This window comes from Callorhinus ursinus, unplaced genomic scaffold (genome assembly GCF_003265705.2).
Source record: "Callorhinus ursinus isolate GAN/ISIS: 27379988/994484 unplaced genomic scaffold, GSC_fseal_2.0 scaffold8, whole genome shotgun sequence".
Taxonomy (NCBI): Eukaryota; Metazoa; Chordata; class Mammalia; order Carnivora; family Otariidae; genus Callorhinus; species Callorhinus ursinus.
This window is the reverse complement of record NW_027397070.1, coordinates 16,403,775-16,427,935: the sequence shown is the minus strand read 5'-3', so window position 1 is coordinate 16,427,935 and position 24,161 is coordinate 16,403,775. Positions and strand designations below refer to the sequence as shown.

Here is a 24,161-nt window from a genome sequence, read left to right as displayed (position 1 = left end):
AAAGAAAAAAGAAAGAAAGAAAGAAAGAAAGAAAGAAAGAAAGAAAGAAAGAAAGAAAGAAAGAAAGAAAGAAAGAAAGAAATGAGGAGAGGAGTATTTACCTTAGAGAGTTATGTGGATTCAGTGAGTGAATATGAGAGAAGTGCTCAGAACAGTGTTTACCGCACAATTATAGAGACACTGGCTCTGACGATTATCCCATAGGTTTCTTCTCCTTAGTCTTGGTTACATCTCCCAGGTCCATCCTTCATTCACCTCACATTTATAATTGTCTGCAATTCCTTCCTCTCTAAGCCTGGCATCTTCCTCTTTCATTAGATCCTGAGTGGGCACTAGTGTCAGGTGATTCTAGCTAAATTATAACTTTTTGTCATTTTGCTCAAATATCTCAATCAGATAGTCCTTATTTTTACAAACTGTCTATCATCTTATTAATACTTGGTGAAATCCAACTTAGCCTCCTATGCAGTAATTGCAAAATGAAGAAAAGTGCAAAGCAGAATCTTCAGGAAACTTTTATCCAACTATATAGACCACTTTCCCCTCTTCCCATAAGGAAATCCCTGGACAGCACCTCTTGTTCAATTCACAGTTGTTTTTCTTCTTTTAGAGAGAGAGAGAGATCGCATGTGCACATATGAGAGTGGGGAGGAGGAGGCAAAGGAAGAGGGAGAGAGAATCTTAAGCAGTCTCCACACTCAGTGTGGAGCCCAACGGGAGTTCGATCTTACCACCCTGAGAGCATGACCTGAGCCAAGTCAGATGCTTAACCAACTGAGCCACCCAGGTGCCCCCAATTTATAATTTTTTAATTCATATTTATGTCAAAGTTTTGTGTATATATATTTTATTTCCCCCATCAAAGTCTATAAATTCTTTAGTAGCAGAACCATCTGCTTTTGCAACTCCTCCCACAAAAATTAGCTGAGTCCTCAGTAAATAAAAGACCTAGAATTTGTGGAGCATTTAGGAAAATGGAATTTTGAATAATGCTAATAAATATCAAGTTGGAAGTACAAGGTTAAAATTTTTGATAATCAACTAATAACACTCCTTTTCTCCTGGTAGTTTCCTGCTTCTGCTTCCTTACTCTTATCTTTAAATACAGAGAACTAGAAATCTGCTTGATAGTTTTTCTAGATTTTATTTTCCAAAAACCTTACACCCTATGACAATTTAGATGTTTTAGGAATTTGGAATGTAGATATAGCTGAATGCAGAAGCATATTTATTTTGTACAAAATAAACATAGGTGAGACATTCCCAACCCTATCTGACTCAAAGAAACATCCCTCTCATGAGAGAAAGGAGGTGGAAAGGAAAAAAGGATCAGAAATGGCTGTGGGTCCACAACAAGAGCCGTATGCTGAAACAGCCAAGGGGGACTTCAAGGCCAGACCCAAGAGAGGAAATGGCTATATGAACCATAGATGGATAGAACCACTGACACATTCACGTATCCTGTGTTCCAAAATCTGCATAGAAGTCACAGAGATAGTGACTGAAACCAAAGGGCCAAAGTAACATAGTAATGGTAACCTGGGTAGATATAGGATTTTATGATCAAAGAATGTCTTTCCACAGTCCTGGCATAGCTAATGCCTTTTAGACTTTAGTGAGCAAGGAATGAAAATCTAGGGTAGGAGATCTTCTACCCTTATAGAAAAGACCATGGTTCGATTTCAGGATTTTTTTTTTTTAGAAAATAGATATTTAGATATTATATTTCTTGTACCTCTGAATTTTGGAGCTGAGATTCAATCCTAGTCCATTAGATTTATAACTGTGATTGTGAACAAGTTTATGTTCTATCATTATTTGTAATGACATGATGCAAGCGACAAGCAAGTTACAAGTATCCTCTCATTTGATTCCCCAGAAAACTATGAAGAAATTGTTTGTCATTTTGCCATTTTACAAATGAGGGAACAGACTCAAGGAATTAAGTAACATGCCTATCGTTATTTATAAATGGCAGAGCTTGGATTCAAACCTGTCTGTTTTATTCCAGAATCGAAGCTCTTTACCATCATCCCTCCATACCTCAGATTCCGTTATCAGTTATTGATAAAAAATTTCTACATTGGTCACCTATCCACATACATTAGTTCTTACCTATGATGCATAGCTTCCTTTTATGGGACTACCATGAATGTAATTAGTGGATTTGTGTCTGAGAGAGAGAATTTTTCTGGTGGGAAGCTATAGTCAAAACTATACATCCATGTGTGTTCCAAAGAATTTGATTTAAACAGTAAGCAGCAATTGGCAACTTGGGTTGATATAATGCTAAAATGCTACTAACAAAAATTACTAAAGACAAAAATCATTTTATCTAGAACTGTGCACTAATAAACTATCATACAATTTACTCCTTATGATAATGTCATGGGATGGGTATTATCCACAGTTTGCATGGATACCAGGGAATGAGGTTCAGATGAAGATCAGAAAAGATAAATGAAAACCTGTATTAGTACTATATTTGAGCAGAATTTTAGGATAGCTATAATCAATACAAGTACTTAGTATCTAAGTAACAAATATTTTACTACTGTGAATGGAAAAAATTGTATTAAGTATGGGTCCTCCTCCGAATGTTTCTTGTCCAATGTTTCAAAAAAGTAAAACAGATGTAGAACATTTAGACATTTTATTAAAGCATAAAAACTACTTAGCAAAACCTGAGGAGCTGTTTTTGGTCTCATTATTTGCATATTCCTGATATTGTTATCACAGAACCTCTTAGTACAGGCCAAAGAGGCCTCAGGGTGGCATTCCACAATTGAGACTCCTTTTACCTTTTCTCCCAGGCCAATTGTAATTTTTTTAAGAGTTCTTTTTTCTATGAGAAAAGAAGGTATGCTACTTTACCTCAGCTTACTTCAGCAAATGCCTACCTGAAGTATTCAAGGAAAAGGCATTCTTTGAACTGTAAATCAAATTAAATCCCTCTTACTCTCACAGGAGCTTCACAGGATCAGATCAAAGGACTCAATAATTAACTAGTCCCTCCTCCTTCACGAGGCAAGAATTCCTAAGTATAATACCCTTAAATTTTTTTTTAATTTTATTTTGTTATGTTATGTTAATCACTATACATCATTAGTTTTTGATGCAGTGTTCCATGACTCATTGTTTGCATATAACACCCAGTGCTCCATGCAGTACGTGCCCTCTTTAATACCCATCACCAGGTTAACCCAGCCCCCAACCCCTCCCCTCTAGAACCCTCAGTTTGTTTCTCAGAGTCCATAGTCTTTCATGGTTCGCCTCCCCCTCCAATTTCCCCCCCTTCATTTTTCCCTTCCTACTATAAATTTTAATCCATTCTCTTCCAAAATACTGCCTGTGATGGATACCTCACTGCCCTTTTAGGGATGCAAAAATTATCATTCTTCACACTGTAACACGAATCACCCTATCCTAACTTTCAGGTACAGTGAGCATTTAGTAAGTATCCACAGTAACTCACCGAGAAGATACTCTATAAATATTTCTCAGTGAAAAGAACAGTGATTGGCCCTTTTCTCTCCTCTAGAGCCACAGAATAAACTTATTGTTTTACATAATAATCCTCTAAGTAATTGAGGAGAGTGCTATAAATCTTCATCCCCTCTTTTTTTTTTAAGATTTTATTTATTTATTTGAAAGAGAGTGAGCAAGAGAGAGAGCATGAGCAGGGTGGAGGGGCAGAGGGAGAGAGAGAATCAGACTCTCTGCTGAGCAGGAGGCCCGCCATGGGTTCCATCTCAGGATCCTGGGACCATAACCTGAGTGGAAGGCAGATGCTTAATTGACTGAGCCACCCCTTCTTTCAAATCTGGCTAGACTTCATTGGAGAATGACCCCCAACACTTCAAAGTTAAATTTTCTTGGAAGCCCCTCCTCCAAGTTTCGGTGTTAAAGAGCTAATGATTTGTGGGCAAACAATTCAGTATCCTTTAAAAAATAAGTTTAAGTTTAAAAAAGTGTTTTGGGGGGTGCCTGGGTGGCTCAGTCGATTAAGCATCTGCCTTCAGTTCTGGTCATGATCCTGGGGTCCTGGGATTGAGCCCTACCTCAGGCTCTCTGCTCAGTGGGGAGTCTGCTTCTCCCTCTGTACTCACTCTCTCTCTCTCTCAAATAAATAAATAAAATCTTTAAAAACAATTTTTTTTTCTACAGTGAATGAGTAACCTCTTTTCAGTTTGTCCTTTTCCCTAATCTAATAAATCATTAATTCAAATTTCCATATATTAGTATAAATAGAGGAGAAACAAAATGTATGTTTACATGTAAAAAGTAAACAAAAATTTGTATATACACACATAAATCTATTACATATTACTAAACATATATTACATGAAAATTATATACTATATTGTATTATACTGTGCATATGAATCTATAAACAAGATTATGAGATGTCTGTTATCTAAATGAAGTATTAATCTCAGTGTTGACAGAAAACAAAAATTTTGAATGACTAAAGGTCAGATTCCAACTTATAGTAACCTCTAACCTCCTAGTATCTTTAATTGATAATGAATGTATCAAATCAGATCATTTTCAAACTAAAGTGAAACTTAGAATTAAGATATTGATTTTATACCTAAAAACAGGGCTCACAGAGCAAGTATTACAAATACTTAGTAAGGGAACTGACAAGTATTACAAATACTTAGTAATGGAACTAGAACTCAACTTCAAGTCTCTTGCCCACCGGACCATTAATATTCCTGCTATGATATTAAATAATCATTGCAACACAAATGCATTTGTAGAATAAAATTCAGTAAATTGAAAACGTGGCATGCCAGATGACGAGCTGCAAAAGAAATGAGTGACTGAAAACTAAGTTATTTATTCATCCTACTTAATGCCAAAATCATGGAAACAGCAGATAGTATAATGTGGCATTTACAGCAATCATCTCTAAAAAGTCCTCATTTGTCTTACCAGAGTGAGATGAAGCACTTTACACAATTGCACTGTAGGAAGAAAAGAATTTCTCACCTGCAGATTATAATACAAGGATGGTGATAACAGAAAAGAAGATATTTTGTGAACATCTGTAAGAGGAAAATATTCAGTAGCAATGCATTAATCAATACCAATTGGATATGGTGAGCCAATAATGCATACTTTATTTAACCACTTAACATTTGACTCCAACCACACAGACTCTTACTGTTAAATAAACTTGGAACACTGCACAGCTCATAAATATAATATTTCCTTGCATGTGCAATAGACTGTTTTAAGTTAACACATTTGCAAGCAATAATCCTTTACATGTTGCTATTGCTTGTTACAAGCCAATTCCGTGGCATCCATATTCAGCAGTTAAAAGGGAGAACAAAATATGGGCAATTCTAATACCACTCAAGACAGTCAAGCAAATGTCAGTGCTTATTTGTAAATGAGAAGAGGGGAAGTTTGCTTGAACTTCTGATTGTGTAATTTACAGTTTGAGGTGCAAAAAAGGGACCATGTTCACATCCCTGGGGGCAAGGCTCCAGCACTGAGGTAAGTATAAACCCCAATTGTCTCTTTTTACATCCAGGGATTCCCATGTACTGCAGATTTACTAGAATGTGCAAGTGTGTGTGGACGCGGCGGGTGGAAAGGACAGATGGTAGTGATGAAGCCTCAGAGAAGGGAAACAGTCTAGTGCACTGTATGCATCGGAGGGGAATGGCTACTAAACAGAAGCTTGTGTTTTGAGTTACATCTAAAGCATGACTGCTCAACAAAGCACTCTACTCCATAAATGAGGACAATCAGGTTCCATCCTCCCACCCCCCAGTCAATGGAAAAGACTCTTCTTAAAATATTTGACCCTTGGGGTAAAAACTTATGATTTCCAGATTAGGCTACCCTGTATGAAGCTACGCTGCAGCAGAGATCAGAATAAGTTTCTATCTCCAGATTGCTCATTTGGTGAAGAAATGGTACCATGGAACTGAGCCACTGTGGGGTAAGAGTTGTGGAGAAGCAGCAGAGGTTTATCTTTCCCCCAGAGAAGCATGGGTTGTGGAGAGATGGTACACTCTTGCTAATAAAACTAACTCTAAAATCTCTGTGACCTAAAGACTGAGCGTCGGTATTCCATTCTTGCTGCTACAGAGTAACATCCATTCTTCAGAGGTAATCACAGTCATTAGCATAGTTTGCCAAATATTTCTGGTTCTGCTGCCTTCTGAGTGCATGGTAGACCCCTTGTTGTTTGGGGGCACTACCTGATTACTTTTGATCAATGGGGTGGGAGCAGAAAGGACATGTATCAGTTCTAGGGAAGATTGCCAGTGTGATGCCCTCAGAGCTCTCTTTCTTCCAAGATGATCCTAATGCCAGGGAGCATACAGACACAGAGGGAGAATAAGGGTGGGGGGATTATTTTATTGCTTTGAGACTTGGGGGCTGTTTGTTACTTCTGTATGGCTTAGCTTTCCTTACTAATACAGAGAGCAGTTTTTTCTATATTAAACTAAGGTTCCATACTTGAGGATCCCTGCGCCCCAAAAGACCAGTTCTTTCAATTTGCACACTTAGCCACTTCCTAGACTCAAGGCAAAATTTAGGGGAATGAGTCAGACTAGCTTTTTAGTACCCAGCACCTCACACACTTAAGGCCACTACTCTCCCTCATCTCAGAGTCAGGACCAGCCCATTAACCTAGTCAGGACTAGGTCCAACCTTTCTCTTTGCTCACAGTAACACCATCAGGAACACTATTGTGCTCCCTTATGTTGGGACTTGTTTGGACCTCCCTAAAACATAGTGATGGATCTCCCTTACCCCTGCCAGATCTGTAATAACACATGGAGGAGCCAGTGTCCATGGTCTAGAAAAAAGTCTCTTCCCAAACCTCAAGGATAGAGTTCATACCATGTATATATATTGGCATGACTAAGAGATCTGCTCCAAGGAAAAATTCTAATGGTTTAATCACCTTTATTTGTTTTCTATATACAAGAGCAGCTCTTTTTTGTTCAAGAAGGAAAGTTTAATCTATGATAGAATACCTTACTACACTTTTGAATATATTTGACCCTGCCTTTTTTCTGGTTTATTTCCATATACAACTTTCAACCCAATCTTCACTAGACAGCCAATGATATGAAAGACTTTTGTGTATATGTGTATACATGTGCATATGTGTATGTGTTTTCTGATTCTTGGTCTTTCCTACACAATGATACAGAATCAAAAAGGCTCTAGAAACTGAATATTTTGCAATTCAAGAAGTGGCAAAAGCTTCACATGAACTGATGTAAGGCTATTTATAGTCTTTATCTCAGTATGAATATTCATGTTTCACTGCAGAAATAGTAATTAATCTAGTTACAGACCCCCACCAGGAACATTATGTAATATACAGTTATACACCACATTACCGTTCAGAAATCTGAAACACATCTGGTCCTGAGAGTTCTGGATAATGGGCTGTGAACCCGTATTTCCTGTGCCAAGTCTCAGCCTTCAGGCCATTTTCATGTCAAAAGCAACTCTCCACTAGAGACCCCTATTCAATCTGACCACAATTGTATAGACGCAGTCTGTAACTTTGACCTTTTAAATACCAGACATAGTTAACCACTCTTTCTGGGCCCTGAATGATCCATTCCACAATCAGAAGGGCTTCAGATTGTGTGGGATGGTAGGCAGAATGATGGTCCCCCAGGATGTCCCCATCCTAATACCTAGAACCTGCAAATATGTTCCTTAAATGGCAAAAGAGACTTTAACTATGTGATTAAGTAAAGGATCCTGAGATGAAAGATTATCCTGCATCATCCACTGGGTCCAATGTAATAATAAGGTCCTTATGAGAGGAAGCCAAGAGTCAGAGAATGAGCTCTAACAGCAGAAGCAGAGGTCAGGGAGTGCGTGAGGGTGAGTGAGAGCAACTTAAAGGTGCTACACTGCTGGGCTTTCAAGATGCAGGAAGAACCCACGAGCCAAGGAATGCAGGCAGCCTCTGAAAACTGGAAAAGGCAAGAAAACACATCCTCCCCTACAGCCTTCAGAAGGAACGCAGACTGGTAGACACCTTCATTTTAACCCATTAATTCCAAATTCAGACTTCTGACCTCCAGAACTTTAAGAGGATAAATTGTGTTGGTTTAAGCCACTAAGTTTCTAATAATTTGTTATAGCAGCAATAGAAAAATAATACAATGGGAAGGCAGTTAGGATAGAAATGCCAACATTAACCACCAATGTGTAGCCAGCCTAAACCAGTAACAAACTTTTCCCTCAAAGCATGAAAAAATATTTCCCCCTAGAACTTGGATGTCCTTTTCCTGATGTGAAGGAATGGAAAAGTAATATATAACAAAGGAGGAGCGCCTGGGTGGCTCAGTCAGTTGTGTCTGACTCTTGATTTCAGCTCAGGTCATGATCTCAGGGTTGTGAGATTGAGCCCTGCATCGGAATCCATGCTGACCATGGAGCCTGCTTAAGATTCTCTCTCTCTCTCTCTCTCTCTTTCTCTCTCTCTCCCTGTGCCCATCCCCCCCCCCACTTTGCTCTTTTTTTAAAAACAAAAAAAAAAAAAACAGAAATAAAAAATAAAGAAAAACAATAAAAATATATATCACAAAGTATAGGTGATATTTTCCTTCATATTTACGTATTTCCTTTGTCACAGGGGAAAAAAAACATGAACTATTGAAAAATTTTAAAACCAAGGTTTGTATGAAAACAAATGCTTTAAAATTTTATTGTTTAATAAATCAAGGAGAATTATATTAGAATACATAGAAGCCATAAATGTATTATAGAAATACAAAATATACTGTAAAACCTTCTTCTAATAACTAAATGTAATACTTTCCTGAGTACAAAAATTAAAAACACAATTTGTTCCTTTTGCTTTAAGCTCTTCCCTAATTCTGAGGATATTAGTATTTAAATAGTATAATTTACCTAATAGTTTCAGCCAGGAGGTTATAGGTGTCTAAATTATATGAGCATTTACGTGGGTCTCACTGTGCCAGAACCATGGCTTTGTTTCAACTCCTGGTTTCTAAAAATATCTGCTAAAGGAAAAGCTGACTTCTCAGAAGTATAATAGTTGGTAAGAAACCATTTTCCCATAATTCAAAAGCAGTTTTATTTTTTTCAATCACACATAGATTTTAAACAACTGTCTTTAAAAACTATGTAAGGGGAGAATGATTTTGTCAGTACAATTTACTTTAATCCTCCACCTTTCCTTTCTTTCACAGCTCAGTTTATAATTGGTGATTAGAGGGGAATTGTCTTCTTTATTAAAAAGTAAAATAGAACCCCCATGCCTAGTGAGCCAAAGCAACGAGATGCACAGGTCACACATTTCACCGGTCCCTTGGTATTCCTTCTGTGGCTTCCTTTCAGCACTGACAAACCCAGTTGATGCTTCAAAGAGATGCTTTAGGAGATGCTATATTAGTTTCTAGGACTGCCATAACAAAGTACCACAGACTGGCTGGCTTAAACAAAAGAAATTTCTCAGTTCTGGAGGTTAGAAGCACAAATCAAGGTTTCGGCAAATTGGGTTTCTTCTGAGGTCTCTCTCCTTGGCTTGCAGATGGTTACTGTCACTCTGTGTCCTCACATGGTCTTTGCTCTGCGTGCACACATCCCTGGTCCTTGGTATCCCTTTGTGGGTCCAAATTTCCTCTTCTTAGAAGGACACTAGTTGGATTAATTAGGTCCCACTCTAACGGCCTCATTTTAACTCAGTCACCTTTGTATAGGTCCCATCTCCAAGTCATGCTCTGAGGTGCTGGGAATTAGGGCTTCAACATAGGAATTTGGAGAGGGGAAATACACTTCAGTGCCTAATATATGCTGAGGTAGAAAGGGGGGAAATAATCAAAGAAAACAAGAGAAATTTAAGTTATGGTCATCACTGAATTCTGCTTTAACTACCTTGGTCTTAAAACCTGGCCCATTCTAGGGCACCTGGGTGGCTCAGATGGTTAAGCGTCTGCCTTCGGCTCAGGTCATGATCCCAGAGTCCTGGGATCAAGTCCTGCATCAGGCTCCCTGCTCCTTGGGAGCCTCCTTCTCCCTCTGCCTCTCTCTCTCTCATGAATAAATAAAATCTTTAAAAAAAAAAAAAAAAAAAAAAAAACCTGGCTCATTCTATATTCCTGTCCCAAAGAAAAGATAACATCCAGATCTTTGGCTCAAAGGGCTAGTTCAGAGCCACAAGCTCCATACAACATTTCCTTCTTCCCAGATCCCAGGCTGCCTCGTGGGGAGGATACTTCTAGGACCCTGCAGCCTCTCAATCGTTGTGATGCCTCCTTGGTGCAAGAAAGGGTCTAGCTCCTTCCTAAGCTTCTGGTCTGAGGGACAGCCTCTCTCCTAAGTGAACAGCAGGGAGCCTTATGAGGGCCTCATCCTCAGGAAAGGGCTCAGCCCAGTTTGTGGAGGGATGGGTCAGATCAAAATCCCAGGTTGAACAATAATGCAAAAAAATCCCTTAATCATACAATAAAAACTATGCATATCAAAGGAACTATGCAAGTACAGATATGAACAAGGTAGGATTTTGATTATCACAATAATAATTCAATGTGTAGCCGATGCAACAATATATTTGTTTCCTTTTTTTTTTCAAATGATGTTTCACATCTTAAGTAAATAATGTAAAAACTAAAATTTGAAAGTATCATGTGGTTTAGTTACGGTATTTCTTTACAACATCAAAATAACCAAAATGCAAATATCAAACAATGTCCCTTTTTTATTTTCTTTTCTCTTTAGCCCGTTCAAAAGAAAAAAATGTATTTAATCACAAAGACTTTCCTAAAGCATCAGGTATAAAACTATAAACATAATAAGCCAATTTCCATAGGCATTAACGTTTATTTCTAAAAATCCCATACACCCAACACAAAGATTAATATGGATTTCTAGAGCCAGGGGGCCATCTAGATGTGATCTCACAAATACGTCTAAATCCTATGACTCTTTCACAACAATAGATGATTCTCTTACACTCAGCTTATGCCATATTATTATTGAATCCTCAGAGCTGGAAAGCAACTTAATTTTTCCAGTTCAATCTCTAACACAGTGTGAAAATCTCTGCTGTGGAATCCCTGACACATTTAATTCTGCTGCTACCTGAATGTCACCAATACTGGAGAGCTTGCTCGTCCATACGCCGCCCGTAGTTTCACTAGATGGGAAACAGAAATAAGAAAAAAAACATTTTTGTTGAACACTTACTCTGTGCTAGGGTGGGCTTCAAGCAGGGGTCACTCTTGCAACACAAAATATGTCTTTGATGGCAGCATGGCAGATGAATTAGAGAAATGAGGACTTTCAGGTCCAATCAAGAGACTAATATCATAGCCTAAGTGATGATGAAGGTTTGAACTAAGCACATGAACTAAATGGAAGTTGCAGACAACTCAAATGGAATTAGCAGCACTTGGTGGGGTTTCCATTCAGCACAGAATAATTCTGAGCCATTTTATTTCCAAAAATATCTGAGTAGCAGAGGAGTTGCTCTGGCCTTAACAGAAAACAAGTTAACAACAACAATGGCAGTGAATACAACAGTTAACGTTCACTGAATGTCTACTATGTGCCAAGCACTGTCCTAAGTACCTTCCATGTATTCTCTAATTGAATCCTCACAACAACCCTGTGAGATAGGTAAATTATTCGGCCCATTTTATGCCAAGGCAACTGACACACAGAGTTAAATATCTTTTGAGATTACTCTTGAAACTAAATGGCAGTTCAGGATTCAAAGCCAGGTGGTCTAAATAGAGAGTCTAAATCATAGTTCAGCTCAGGTCCAGAGCAAAGGGGGCTATTTCACACAGAAACAGGAATAAAAAAATAAAAATCCTACTGAAGAGTGGGTCATTCCTTTTTCATGCCCCCCACCCCCTATTCTACTTCCTTTCTAGCTCATTGCCTATCAAGACACAGAAAGAAAATTGTCTTATGCATCTAAATGTGCTTATCTCTAAGGACTTTTCTTTAGGAGTGAATGTCTCAAAAGAAACATCATTGTTTATTTTCATTAGAATGCAGCAGGCATAAGTGACAATATGGTGTGAAGGTTTCTAATAACATTTCAGAGGTAGGTGCTACCAGTGAAATGAAAATTTTAAAAAAATATTATCAGACATTAAAATTGAAGTGGATGGATTTCCAATGTCCCTATTGTTAACAATTTGTTCATTATGATTTAAGTTATTTAGGTTTGGGTCTTTTTTTTTCTTTAAGATTTTATTTATTGATTTGACAGAGAGAGACAGCGAGAGCAGGAACACAAGCAGGGGGAGTGGGAGAGGGAGAAGCAGGCTTCCCGCCGAGCAGGGAGCCCGATGTGGGACTCGATCCCAGGACCCTGGGATCATGACCCGAGCCGAAGGCAGACGCTTAACGACTGAGCCACCCAGGCGCCCTAGGTTTGGGTCTTAAAGGTACACTTAGGTCTAAAGAAACTGCACTTATTCTAAGAAGTATATCCATTGTTTAGAGAGTGCTTCATAAAAGTAAAAACTTCTTAAAATATAAATAATCTTACAGATTATTAATTGTACTCTGGCTATGTAGTAAACAAAGAACTGAGCAGTTATTCAAGGGTTTCATGCAAAATTACAGAGAATGACGGAGGTGGGACATACACCGAGACTCTGGAATTAGCACCCTAGGCTGAAAAAGGAACTTCACAATGTCTACAACATGTTTTGCCAACATCTCTTCCTGCCCATGCTTTAACATCTCTGATTAGGAACTGATCACCTCTCATTGGAGTCAAGTGCCTAGAGGTGACAGAGCCTTCAGGCAGGCCTAACTTCCCCAGCAAACTAGTCGCTTTTGAGCTGACTGTTCAACAAAGACTTACTAGGTACTTGTAAAAATATTAGGAATGCACAGGGATGAAAACCGTGCTCCTCCTTTAGTTACTTTCTACTGAGGATGAAACAGATTTATAATGTGGTATGGAAAGTGCTATGCCAGGTCCATGTAGAAACCACTACCACAGTGCAGCAATGATTGTACGGTCTCGGTGCAGTGGGATAATACTTGAAACTTTTTTGTCTCCTTGTTTATTGCTTCTAATTGAAAGGGCTTGGCCTTAGCGCAGGCTGTGCTGACGACTTGGGTGGGTGGGACTTACGATGTGCTTCTCAAGTCAGAGCAGAGATGATAGCAGAGGTTTCCCAATTTATCTCTGAGTAAAGAAAAGTCAAGATCTTCCCCCAAAGTAAATGAACTTTCACTTCACTCCCACCACTTAAGCTCTCTTCCATCTATCTATTACTGATAAAGGAAAATCCTGAATGAAAGCTGGCTATAAATATAAAACCTGGGATTTCATAGAAGATGGAGACAAACTTCAGGAATGAAAAACACTATAGAGCATAGATGTTGTTTATGTGTCTTGGCAAAGGTCTGGACCAGCGACAAAATTCAGAAATGAATAGGTTTATGTTTAGCAGATTCAGGCAATAGACAGTCTATGACTAAAACTGCCTTTGCCATGTGCTATAATGTAAAAAGTAAAATACTTGAAGTCAGATGAGCTGGATTTTAATCCCAGATCCACTTACTATTTATATGACCTTGGGCTATTTTTTAAAAAATCTATCCAAGCCCCAAGTTTTATTCTTTGTTATAAAATAATATTATCAAGCCAATATATTGTTTCAAGATTAAAATAAAATATATATGTAAAGTTGCTAATACTACAGTGGCAAGTCAAAATTATTTTTTCCCAGTCATCCACCTTCCCTTGCTCGAACTGTGAAAAATTTCTTTCTTTTGCCTTCAATGGCTCCTCATCCCACAAAGAGAACTCTTTATCCCTAGTGAAGTACAATCCCCAGCACACGACAAGGACCATGCAATCCCATGAAAACACATCACCACCCAGACAAACATGCTGCAATGAGGCTTTACAAAACTTGAGCTGTGGTCCTCTGCTTTCGGAGGCCCGGATTCGGATTACTAGGCCCTCCTCCATTCGGCATCAGCACTAAAATTTGGGCCTCTGACCACTACTTTAGAATGTAAGATCCAGCAGCACACATCAGGCTGAAGCTAACCCCGGAGAGTATTTTGTTCTCCCCATTCACTTCCACTACACTTTCCTCTTGGAAAACTCACGGCCGGCTAAATACACCTTGCTCCAGAGTCCTGATATCCTCAGTCGCCATACAAGCAATCCCCTCCAGCAGTACCCACGTCCGCAACGTACTCTGGGCTCTCTCCCCACCCCCTTGATCAACTTCCCACCTTTCTTCTTCTCAAAACTTTCCTTCATACACTTAGGAGTGTTCATTCTATGGTCAGCATTACACTTTAGTGAATGTTGCTTTCACCTTCTGGGCTAATATGCAACCTACAAGGCTTTCCTTCCCAGCAGCCCTCCTAAATAAGAGCTGTTCCTCCCATATCCGTGTCCCTGTGTTTGGGAGATGGTTGCAGAGGCTCCTTTATCTCCATCTAGGCTTTGAAGCAGGCCTAGGTGGGTGAACTTGAGAGAGTCCTTTAAACTGGCAAGCCTCAGTGTCATCATTTGCAAAGTAGAAATGATAACGATAGTAATGCTGTTACAATTAATTAAAATAATGTATGTGAAATGCTTTGAACAACGGGTGATAGTAAGCTTTCAATAAACTAAGGTTATTACTTTCATCATCTACATCACCCTTAATTGCTTTTAAAAGGTACAATTTTAGCCTAGGTGTAATGTATTGGTAGATCTCTGAATTCCCCAGGGAGAATACTTAACAAGTAGTAAAAATGAAAACCATTTAATTTCCTTATAAAATCCATAGGAAACTTTAGGAAGTTCCACAGTATTTTCTCAAAACATTGTAAACTTTATTCATGAAAGGAGGAAAGGAGGAAAATATTATAAGAGAATATATGTGGGGGTGGAAAAGCTAGAACTCCCTATGGGGGGGGTCATGAATACAATCAAATTTATCTTTACCTTATAAAGCCAAGAAGCAAGGATATTAGCAAACTGATGGCAAGTATGCCCTGCACTTTGATTTATATTCTGAGATACAATCTGCCCATGAAAAATCAACCATGGAGCAGTAATACCAGCAGCACTTAGAGGGCAGTGAGTGATTCAAGAACAAGTGGGCAAACAAAAACAGCAGCCTGAGAGCAGTGGGTTTTGTTTCAGTTGCTGTAGTCATCCCAAGCCATCACATAGTCATCCCAAGCCACCACATCTGCCGAAAGCTTTTCACACCATCCACCTGAAGGCCATGCCTACAGCCTCTACTGTGTTTGCATGTGGGTATTTTCTCCAAACCCAACATTTTATAAGTAATTTTATCTAATATAAATTAGAGTCTAAAAAATATAACTATTTCCTTGGTAATAGAATTCATCATACTCAAGGGGATAAAACTCTAAAAATAAGTTGGCAAAAAAACCTACCAGAATATCTTTTGCAGAATAAAACTTCATTAAAACAAAACAGCTAAAATATCGTTGGACTTAAACTGGATCTGGAAAACCCCAAGTCAATGAAATGAGTTCACTGAGACTATGAGGTAAAGTAAGTGGAAAGACAAGACATAAATGGTTGTCATCTGCTTGGCTATTCAATAGTAGTCAATAGAAAAATGCCAGAGGGAATTATATTATTTAAAAAAACATCGATAGCAAGAATTGTGCAATTTCATATTCAGTGTTAAGTTTTATAGATTATGCATCTTCATTTGGTTTATTTCAGTTTTTCAAAATTTTCAACTAATTGAGGTTATAAGTATCTTGAAGGTAAGGACTTAGCTATCCTCAACACTAGGCACAGTATAGACAGAAAACCCCACACACATTAAAAAAAAAAAACTATTCTCTTCCTTTATTTCATACAATCAATAGAAGAGAAAAAATGTTGGCAGGGGAGGGGGGAGGATACAATACATGTGACTATTCATTGAGATTCTCATGGCTACTATGCATTATAATATATACTGAAAAGTCTCACAACCCAGGAAAGCCCTCACTTTTAACCCGAGCAAGCTGAAATAGTTGGTCATCTATAATGAGATATATATTATTATTCAGCACTATTAACTTGCTGACCTATCTTTTTAATAGGCTCTTGATTACTCTTTAAGCATCTAGTTTTGTGATTTTTCTTTGCTTTAAATTAAAATATTCTGAATATTCTAATACTCTGAAAAAGGATAATTGTGGTTGTGTTCAACCTCTGATGGAATTCTGCTTTGTCCAAAATGTCCAATTTTATTTCACATCAAGCCCTGATTATAAATAGACTTCTCTGATCCCATTATTTTGCTCTGCAGAATTTTGGAGCTCTGAAGAGGAAACTAATAAGTCCCATCATTATTTTGAATTGAATTAAAGTCTTTATATAACATGGAATCAGTTTCAGGAATATACCAAGATCTGCCTTTCCAATAAATGCTTCACATGCTGAGGTACTCATTTCCAAAATGGCATTAACCACCACATTTCATAAAATGGAACTACTACCAAAGCTTCTCTAGCCAGTCATGGAGATGGAGGGGTTTATGTTGAATAACCCCCTAATAGCTGACAGTAATGAGGCCAGAACAAATGTTTGATCAACCAAGTATGCAAGCAATACTTACTCTCACATTGTTACAAAATTACATAGAACATATGGTCTCTGCCTACAGAATTTTTTTTCTAGTCTTGATGTTGTAACTTGACCATCCTGTTACTTCAAGTACCATTCATCAACTTTAAGAGTTTTTGGTAGCTTGATATAAATCATTAAAATATAAGAAAGTACCCAATTTTGAAGCACTTCATCCACTATATTCAAAATTGAATATCTGTCATTTCTCTGATCATTCCCTCCCACAGGGTACTGGAAAAAAGTAGTAAGGTTTAAAGTCCCAAGCATCTTAAGATTTAGGTTACCAACCTCTAAGTATAATATTTCATCTTCTGCCAATATTCTGCCCTTTTACTATGCCAATAAAATGATCTTTGCTAGTTACTAAAGATGAATTTTAGGAGCTCCAGGGACTTGAATGAGAAATTATGACCAAGGAACATTGTAATTAGCACAATCTTTAAAGTTATCACATTAGTAATTGACTAATATAAATGGTTAAGAATCCAAGCTCTAAAACCTGATTGCCTGGGTTGGAATCTTGCTTTTATTACTTACTTTTTGTGTGACATTGAAAAGTTAATTAAACTCTCTGTACCTTATTTTTCTTATCTAAAAGATAGGGATAATAATAGCACCTATCTAGTATTATGAAGGATAATTGAGTTAATATGTGTAAAACTCTTAGAATATGTAATACATAGTAGGCTCTCAATAACTGTTTTATTTTTTATCATTATTATTTCTATGCAATATTTTGCCTTATTGATTATATTTTCTTAGTAGTAAAAGGAGAGTAGTTTGATTACAATATTATTTAAAATGAAAAAAATTCTTTAGAAAAATACAAATTTTAGATACAATAAGGATCAAATACATAAATGACAATCACCTTAAGATATATACTGGAAATTAGAAAAAAAATTTCACAGCATTGATATAAAAAAGCCAGTACAGTTAACTAACTTAATGTTAAAAGATTTTAAAATTCCACCATGGGTAGACGTTTAATTTACAGAAAGAACTGACAAATCAATTTAAAATTCATCTTTTCTCACCCTCACTAAGAAATTATCCATGTTTTTAATAAAATTTTCCAATTCAGAAACAGTCCTGCTAAAATAAACAAACAAAGAAAAACACATCAGCATATCAAGTTCAGATATGTGCCAAGGATCCACATGTTGGCTAGGCTTTATGTATTATACTGAACAGTTTTGATTACCACCTTTTCCTACAGAATATAATTGCTTCCTATAGTGCTATAAAAATGTGAAAATATCTTCTGGGCAAAAATTACTTGAAAGATTGTTCAGCAAATGTTCTTAAGAAAACAAATTCCTCAGGTGCTTTTACTAAAACACGTGGGCTGACTGGTCCTTTTCTCCAAAAAGCAAATGCATGAGCTAATTACATGTGGGATTTGTAGAGTAAATAAGTACATTCGTATTTTGATGAAATCTTTTAGAAATAGCAAGAGGACTAACTAAAGGGGAATTAAACTAAAACCTTTTCCCCTGGTGTTTTTGCCAGGTGAACTGGGATTGAGAAAGCCACACACTGAACAGGTGATAACGAAAAATTATTAGAAAAATTCATATTAATAAGTATTAATACTCAGGGATAAGGTTAAAGATTTTGAGAGGAAATCAAACACACACATACACACACTCTTTGGTAATTGTGATAATATGCTGCAAAAAAAGACCATCCAGTATTCAATGGTTTATAGCCGCAGGGATGTATTCCCAAAAGCATAGGGATGAAGGTCAACTGTGGTTCTGCTGACTTGGGGTGGGCTCAGCTGGCTGAAAAGCCCGGCTCAAGCTATGGATTGGACTCAGATCTGCACTGCAGATGTTCAATCTAAGGGACAGACTGATAACCTAGCACTACCAGGGATCTTCTGGGGGATCGGTAGAGGACAAAATGGGGCAAGAACTTTTAAAGCTCTGCTTGTGCCTGTCTGCTAAACTTTCATAGATCAAAATAACTCATATGACCAAACCCAACATAAATGGGACAGTTAAACATCCTCAACCCATATTTGGCTGGTGCCTGACCCGCTACCTGGATCTTGCCGCTCCTCTTACTGAAGGGCGAGGTCCATGAATTTCATATCTTTGAAAAATTCCTGGATATTTTGGAACCACAGTATTAACATCTGTTATAGGCCCTAGGTCACATCCTGTGGCCCCATCCTTTTGATATTGACAAAAGCCTGGTTCAAAACCCAGTCTCCTCTATAAATTGCCAAACTTAATCTTATGATTCCATGTGATGTCAACTTCTGGAAGGGCTAGCCTCAGAGCTGTATTATGACAAACCCCTTCTCCTTCCTGCTGTTTATCTTCTTTCAACAGGTCTGCTGCTGTGTTCCCACAATTACACTGTGACTGAGGCCTTCTGGTCTAGAAACAATTACAAATTTTGTACAAGGCACACCTAGAACTCTACCATTTTCTTAGGCACCTTCTTAGTCAACTCTGAATTTCACTTCTCTTCCATGCACCTAGTTTAGTAAAGAATTACTCTTCTTATGGTAAATATAATATGTAAAAATGTATGTAACCCTTACCTTTGCAACATTTGGATTAAGGGAGTCAGGAAGCAGCTGAGAGTCTAGGTTTTAAGCCACTGGCCCAAGATCACAAAGTTAATCAAAAGATGAAGTGAGGCCAAGTTCTTTTCAGTCTCATCCCATTGAGCCTCTGACTCTCCCTACAACTCTGGTTAGTCTGCTATAGTTAAAACCTGAGAAGTTGCCTGTTTTTCCCTCAAATATTATTTTCTTAGCATATCCATGAATTATAAGAGATTAAAGAACTATTTGTCAACTTTTTAATAATCTAATAAAATGTGCAGTCTTTAACATGAATCTGATCATACTCATTAATGTGCACTGGAATGAATAAAACTAAGCATTTAATCTTAGACTCTTTTTCTTTTTTTTATTCCTTCCTCTAACAAGAATTTTCATCTTCACTGACTTGTTTCCACAAATATAACAAATGCCTTCATGCCTGCAAAGATTTTCTGATTTTTAAAAAGATTAATCATTGGATTTAAAAGTCCAGGCTTTGATATATTTCATTTGTTAATTTATTCATGCAACAACTACTGGCTGAGCACTTTTTCTGAATAAGCCAGTGCTGGACACTATGGTTATACTATCAAATACAGAGCTATGGTTTTTAAGTTTATGAGCAAAATCTCATCTATTATAGAATATTCACCCTCAGCATTGATGTGATTTTGAAAGGCTTAGAATATTACTATGTTTGTACCATTTTAACCTCTGGAAATTCTATTTATCTCCTACTGTTTTATTAACATTCAATATTTCACATAGATATTCTGCTATTGCCCTGGTCAAATTTTATTTCAACTGTGTTAGATAAAGAGCAATTCATTTCGCTTCTTACCACTGTCTTCTTATCTAAGAAGCTTAATAAAGCTAAATTAAAGATCTTTTAATAAAGCTATGTGGAAAAAATATGCTCATAAAATATATTAGTCACAATATCTTACTTTTGAATGCTTAAACTTACCTTTTTACCCATGGAAGAACAGAAATTCTTATGGCTACTGTCCCCCTTAAATTTTAAAAATTTAAAATATATTTTAAATTTAAAATATACATGTAAATTTTATGTGTATATAAAATAATAGTCTTTGAAAACTACTATTCCTTTAGAATTCACTAAAACTCAATATGTAGCATATTAGGAACAAATATGAAAATCAAATGATGATTTCAACCTACAAATCTTTTGTAACAAAAACATTTGACATGGATCATTTTTTTCCCATTTTCTATTGTTATATAAAATAAACACTATGGTTTCAGAGTTTTATATTCCTCCCTTAAAATAAATAATAGGTATCATAACACTTAAATCTTTGCTAATACTAAATTCATATACACTTCTAAAATAGACAATTGCATACAAACATTTCTCTTAGTCTTATTTTCATTAGGTTCCTAAAGCAAACATTCAATGCTCCTGCACCCTGAATTATCATATAATGTGAAGTCAAATCATAAGAAATGGTTCATATTTGACCAGTTTTGATCCACAAAAAGGACAATTTTCACATTTCAACCTAACAGTTGTTCATTTGTCTGGACTTCTTCCTAGAATACAAGTTCCTCATGACCAGGGACTATACTTTGTTCCTAAGTACATCATTTACATAAGTTATATGTGCATAAGTGTCTTCCTATACCTGCAGTATATAGATTTGACTCAAGCATTCTTCTTACACCCTGCAGAAAAGGTCAGTGCTGTTTATAAGATTATAACTATCCAGAATGGGTCACTTTAGCTCTTTCAGGTTGCTCTTATAGGATTCTTGCAAGGAAATATGAGAAAATATGTGAAATCCTGAATGCAATGCCTAGCACATAATAAGTCTGCAAAACAGTTGTAGCTATTATTAATATTACTACTAAAATAGGGGCATGTGCAAGGTATAAGAGACAATTTATATGGCGTTCTACCAGGAATGATGAGAATAGATCAGCTAAGGATTCCAGGAAGGATCTCAAAAGAATGGATGGGAGTTTCCACAGATACTTGGGGGTGAAGATTAGTGTGGAAGAGCCATGGCAAATAGCTAATATGGCTAGAATTCAGGGAGGGGCTCTGTAGATGATGTTGAAGGGATCAGTTTAGATTTTAAAGTAGCCAATCCTGGGGCTCCTGGGTGGCTCAGTCGTTAAGCATCTGCCTTCGGCTCAGGTCATGATCCCAGGGTCCTGGGACCGAGCCCCACATCGAGCCCCACATCGGGCTCCCGGCTCGCCAGGAAGCCTGCTTCTCCCTCTCCCACTCCCCCTGCTTGTGTTCCCTCTCTCACTGTGTCTCTCTCTGTCAAATAAATAAAATCTTTAAAATAAAAAGAAAAAAAAAGTAGCCAATCCTAGTGATACAACACATTCTAAACTTTAAACATTTAGAAAGTTCTCCATGCATTTAGAAAGAAACATCAACATTTCTTACCTTGTGTGGTCATTCCTTTTCTTTAATAAACACAGATGTGTCAGGACCCATTGAACTACTCTCATTCTTTTGACTCATTACCATATGCTTCCATAGGTATTTCATACATTGTTCTTTCAAGATTTCAAATGTGTTTGTTAATATTCCTATAAAATTTAAAAATCATGCGGTATAAATTTTGGGCTACATGAAACGATCATTCAGTGTTACATTTCCAATCAACATTTCTATGTCTCATACTATTATGCCACTTTTGTTGATGTCCTCTAAATTGGTCTGAAGGGTGAGGAATTAAAGACAAATTATTTCTGAGAAGGACCCTTCAGTCATCGACACTGCTTGTCACATTTCTTAAAAAATAAAAAGGTAAAAAGATAATTTTCTTCTTTGAATGAACTTCACAATACTTACTATGTATCAAGAACTGTGCCAAGCAAATTTTATAATAATCTTATAATTATCTTACCAAACTCTCACACCCACTTTGTGAGGTATCATTATCCATTTTACAGATGCAAAAACCAGGGGCTACCAAGTTAGACAATTTGTCCAAAGTTTAACCATAAGTGGAAGAGCCAGATTTAATCATAGGTATGTCTGACTCTAGATTGGGCTTGAGGAGTGATGTCTGTGATCAGCTGGCAACTCTGTGTTATCAATCTGTATGTACACCATAGCTAAAACTTAACTTGGGCTAAAACTGTTAACAAAGGCATAGCTACTTAAGCATCCCAAATTTCCCCATTTATCCTCTCCAAAGAAGATATACAGATAGGAAGCATATAAAAAGATGCTCCACATCATATGTCAATAGGAAAATGCAAATAAAAATGAGATACCACTACAACTTATTAAGATGGCCAGAATCCAGAACACTGGTATCACCAAATAATGGCAAGGATATAGAGCAACAGGAACTTACACACATTGCTGCTGGGAATGCAAAATGGTATAGCCACTTTGGAAGACAGTTTGGTGGTTTCTTACAAAACTAAACATACTCTTATCATACAATCCAACAATTATGTTCCTTGGTATTTACCCAAGAGCTAAAAATGTATGCACACAAGGCAACATGCACAAGGATATTATAACAGTTTTACTCATAATTGCCAAAACTTGGAAGCAACAAAGACATCCTTCAGTAGGTGAATGGATAAATAAACCATGGTATATTCAGAAAACAGAATATTATTCAGAGCTAAAATAAGTGAGCTACCAAGGCATGAAAAGACATGAAAAAAATTCAAATACCTATTAGCATATGAAAGAGGCCAATGTGAAAAGCAACATCCTGTATGATCCCAACTATATGACATTCCAGAAAAAAATAAATCTGTGGAGACGGTGAAAAGATCAGTAATTTTCAGGAATGGGGTGGGGGGATGGATAAGAGGCAGAGCACAGAGAATTTTTAGGGCAGTGAAACTACTCTGTAGGATACTATAATGGCTCATACATGTCATTATAAATTTGTCTAAACCCATAGAATATACAACACCAAGAGTGAACCCTAAAGCAAACTATGGACTGTGAGGGATAATGCTGCATCAATTTGGGTTGTAATAAATGTACCACTCTGGTGGGGGCTATTAATAATGGCAGAGGCTATGCATGTGTAGGGACAGAAGATACTTGGAAAATCTCTATACCTTCTGTTCAATTTGCTGTAGAAAATTTTCTTCTCTAAAAAATAAAGTCTATGGGGCGCCTGGGTGGCTCAGTCATTAAGTGTCTGCCTTCAGCTCAGGTCATGATCCCAGGGTCCTGGGTTCGAGCCCAGCATGGGGCTCCCTGCTCAACGGGAATCCTGCTTCCCCTCTCACACTCCCCTTGCTTGTGTTCCCTCTCTTGCTGTCTCTCTGTCAATAAATAAATAAAATCTTAAAAAAATAAAATAAATTAAAAAATAAAAAATAAAGTCTATTAGTAAAAAATAAAGTCCCCCACTCATCATTCTATTGTGAAAAATAAGAACATATTAATTTTATTTGTACACATATTTGTACACATTTGTACATATATTTGTAATATGCCATAGGGGAAAAAGAAATGACACTGGAATTTCTAGGAATATAAAAGTTTGTAACTTACATATGTATTTATTTTATAGTTGGGCAGAAGTGAGTAACAAATTAGATACTTTTCATTTAAACAAACCAAACCTAGTCAGTAAAGGCTGAACAAAGTCCAAATTAATGAATTGGCTAATGCTAGTAATTGTCTCCTTGAGGGCAGAGGCTATTTTTCATTCATCTTTGTATCCCATACAACTGGCACAAACCCCAAAAGATGGCACTTGATAGAAGTAATTGAGTTTAATTTATATGGAACACTGAAGAGATATGCACGGAGTGTGGACATCCAGGTTCCAAACAGGCTTTAGCAAAATATGCCACAATGAACAAACTTGCCAAAAGTAGTTAAGAGATCTAGAGTATGAAGCTGTGTTTTTAAACAGGGCATCATTCTTCATTTACTTGATTAGAAATAATAACAGATAACTTTATGCCACAGACTATGCTAAATGCTTTACTATTCCACTTAACTGTCATTCCCATTTTACTAAT

General features: G+C 37.1%; 1 long non-coding RNA gene across 1 annotated transcript in view; it reads right to left on the bottom strand.

The window, feature by feature from the left end:
* The window catches only part of LOC141373239 (uncharacterized), a 166,893-nt gene extending 145,172 nt beyond the window's left edge, over nucleotides 1–21,721 (bottom strand). The window contains exon 1 of the long non-coding RNA XR_012378975.1: nucleotides 21,592–21,721. This is a non-coding gene — a long non-coding RNA (uncharacterized lncRNA). The remainder of the gene's footprint in view (nucleotides 1–21,591) is intronic.
* Between the last annotated feature and the right edge of the window lie 2,440 nt (nucleotides 21,722–24,161).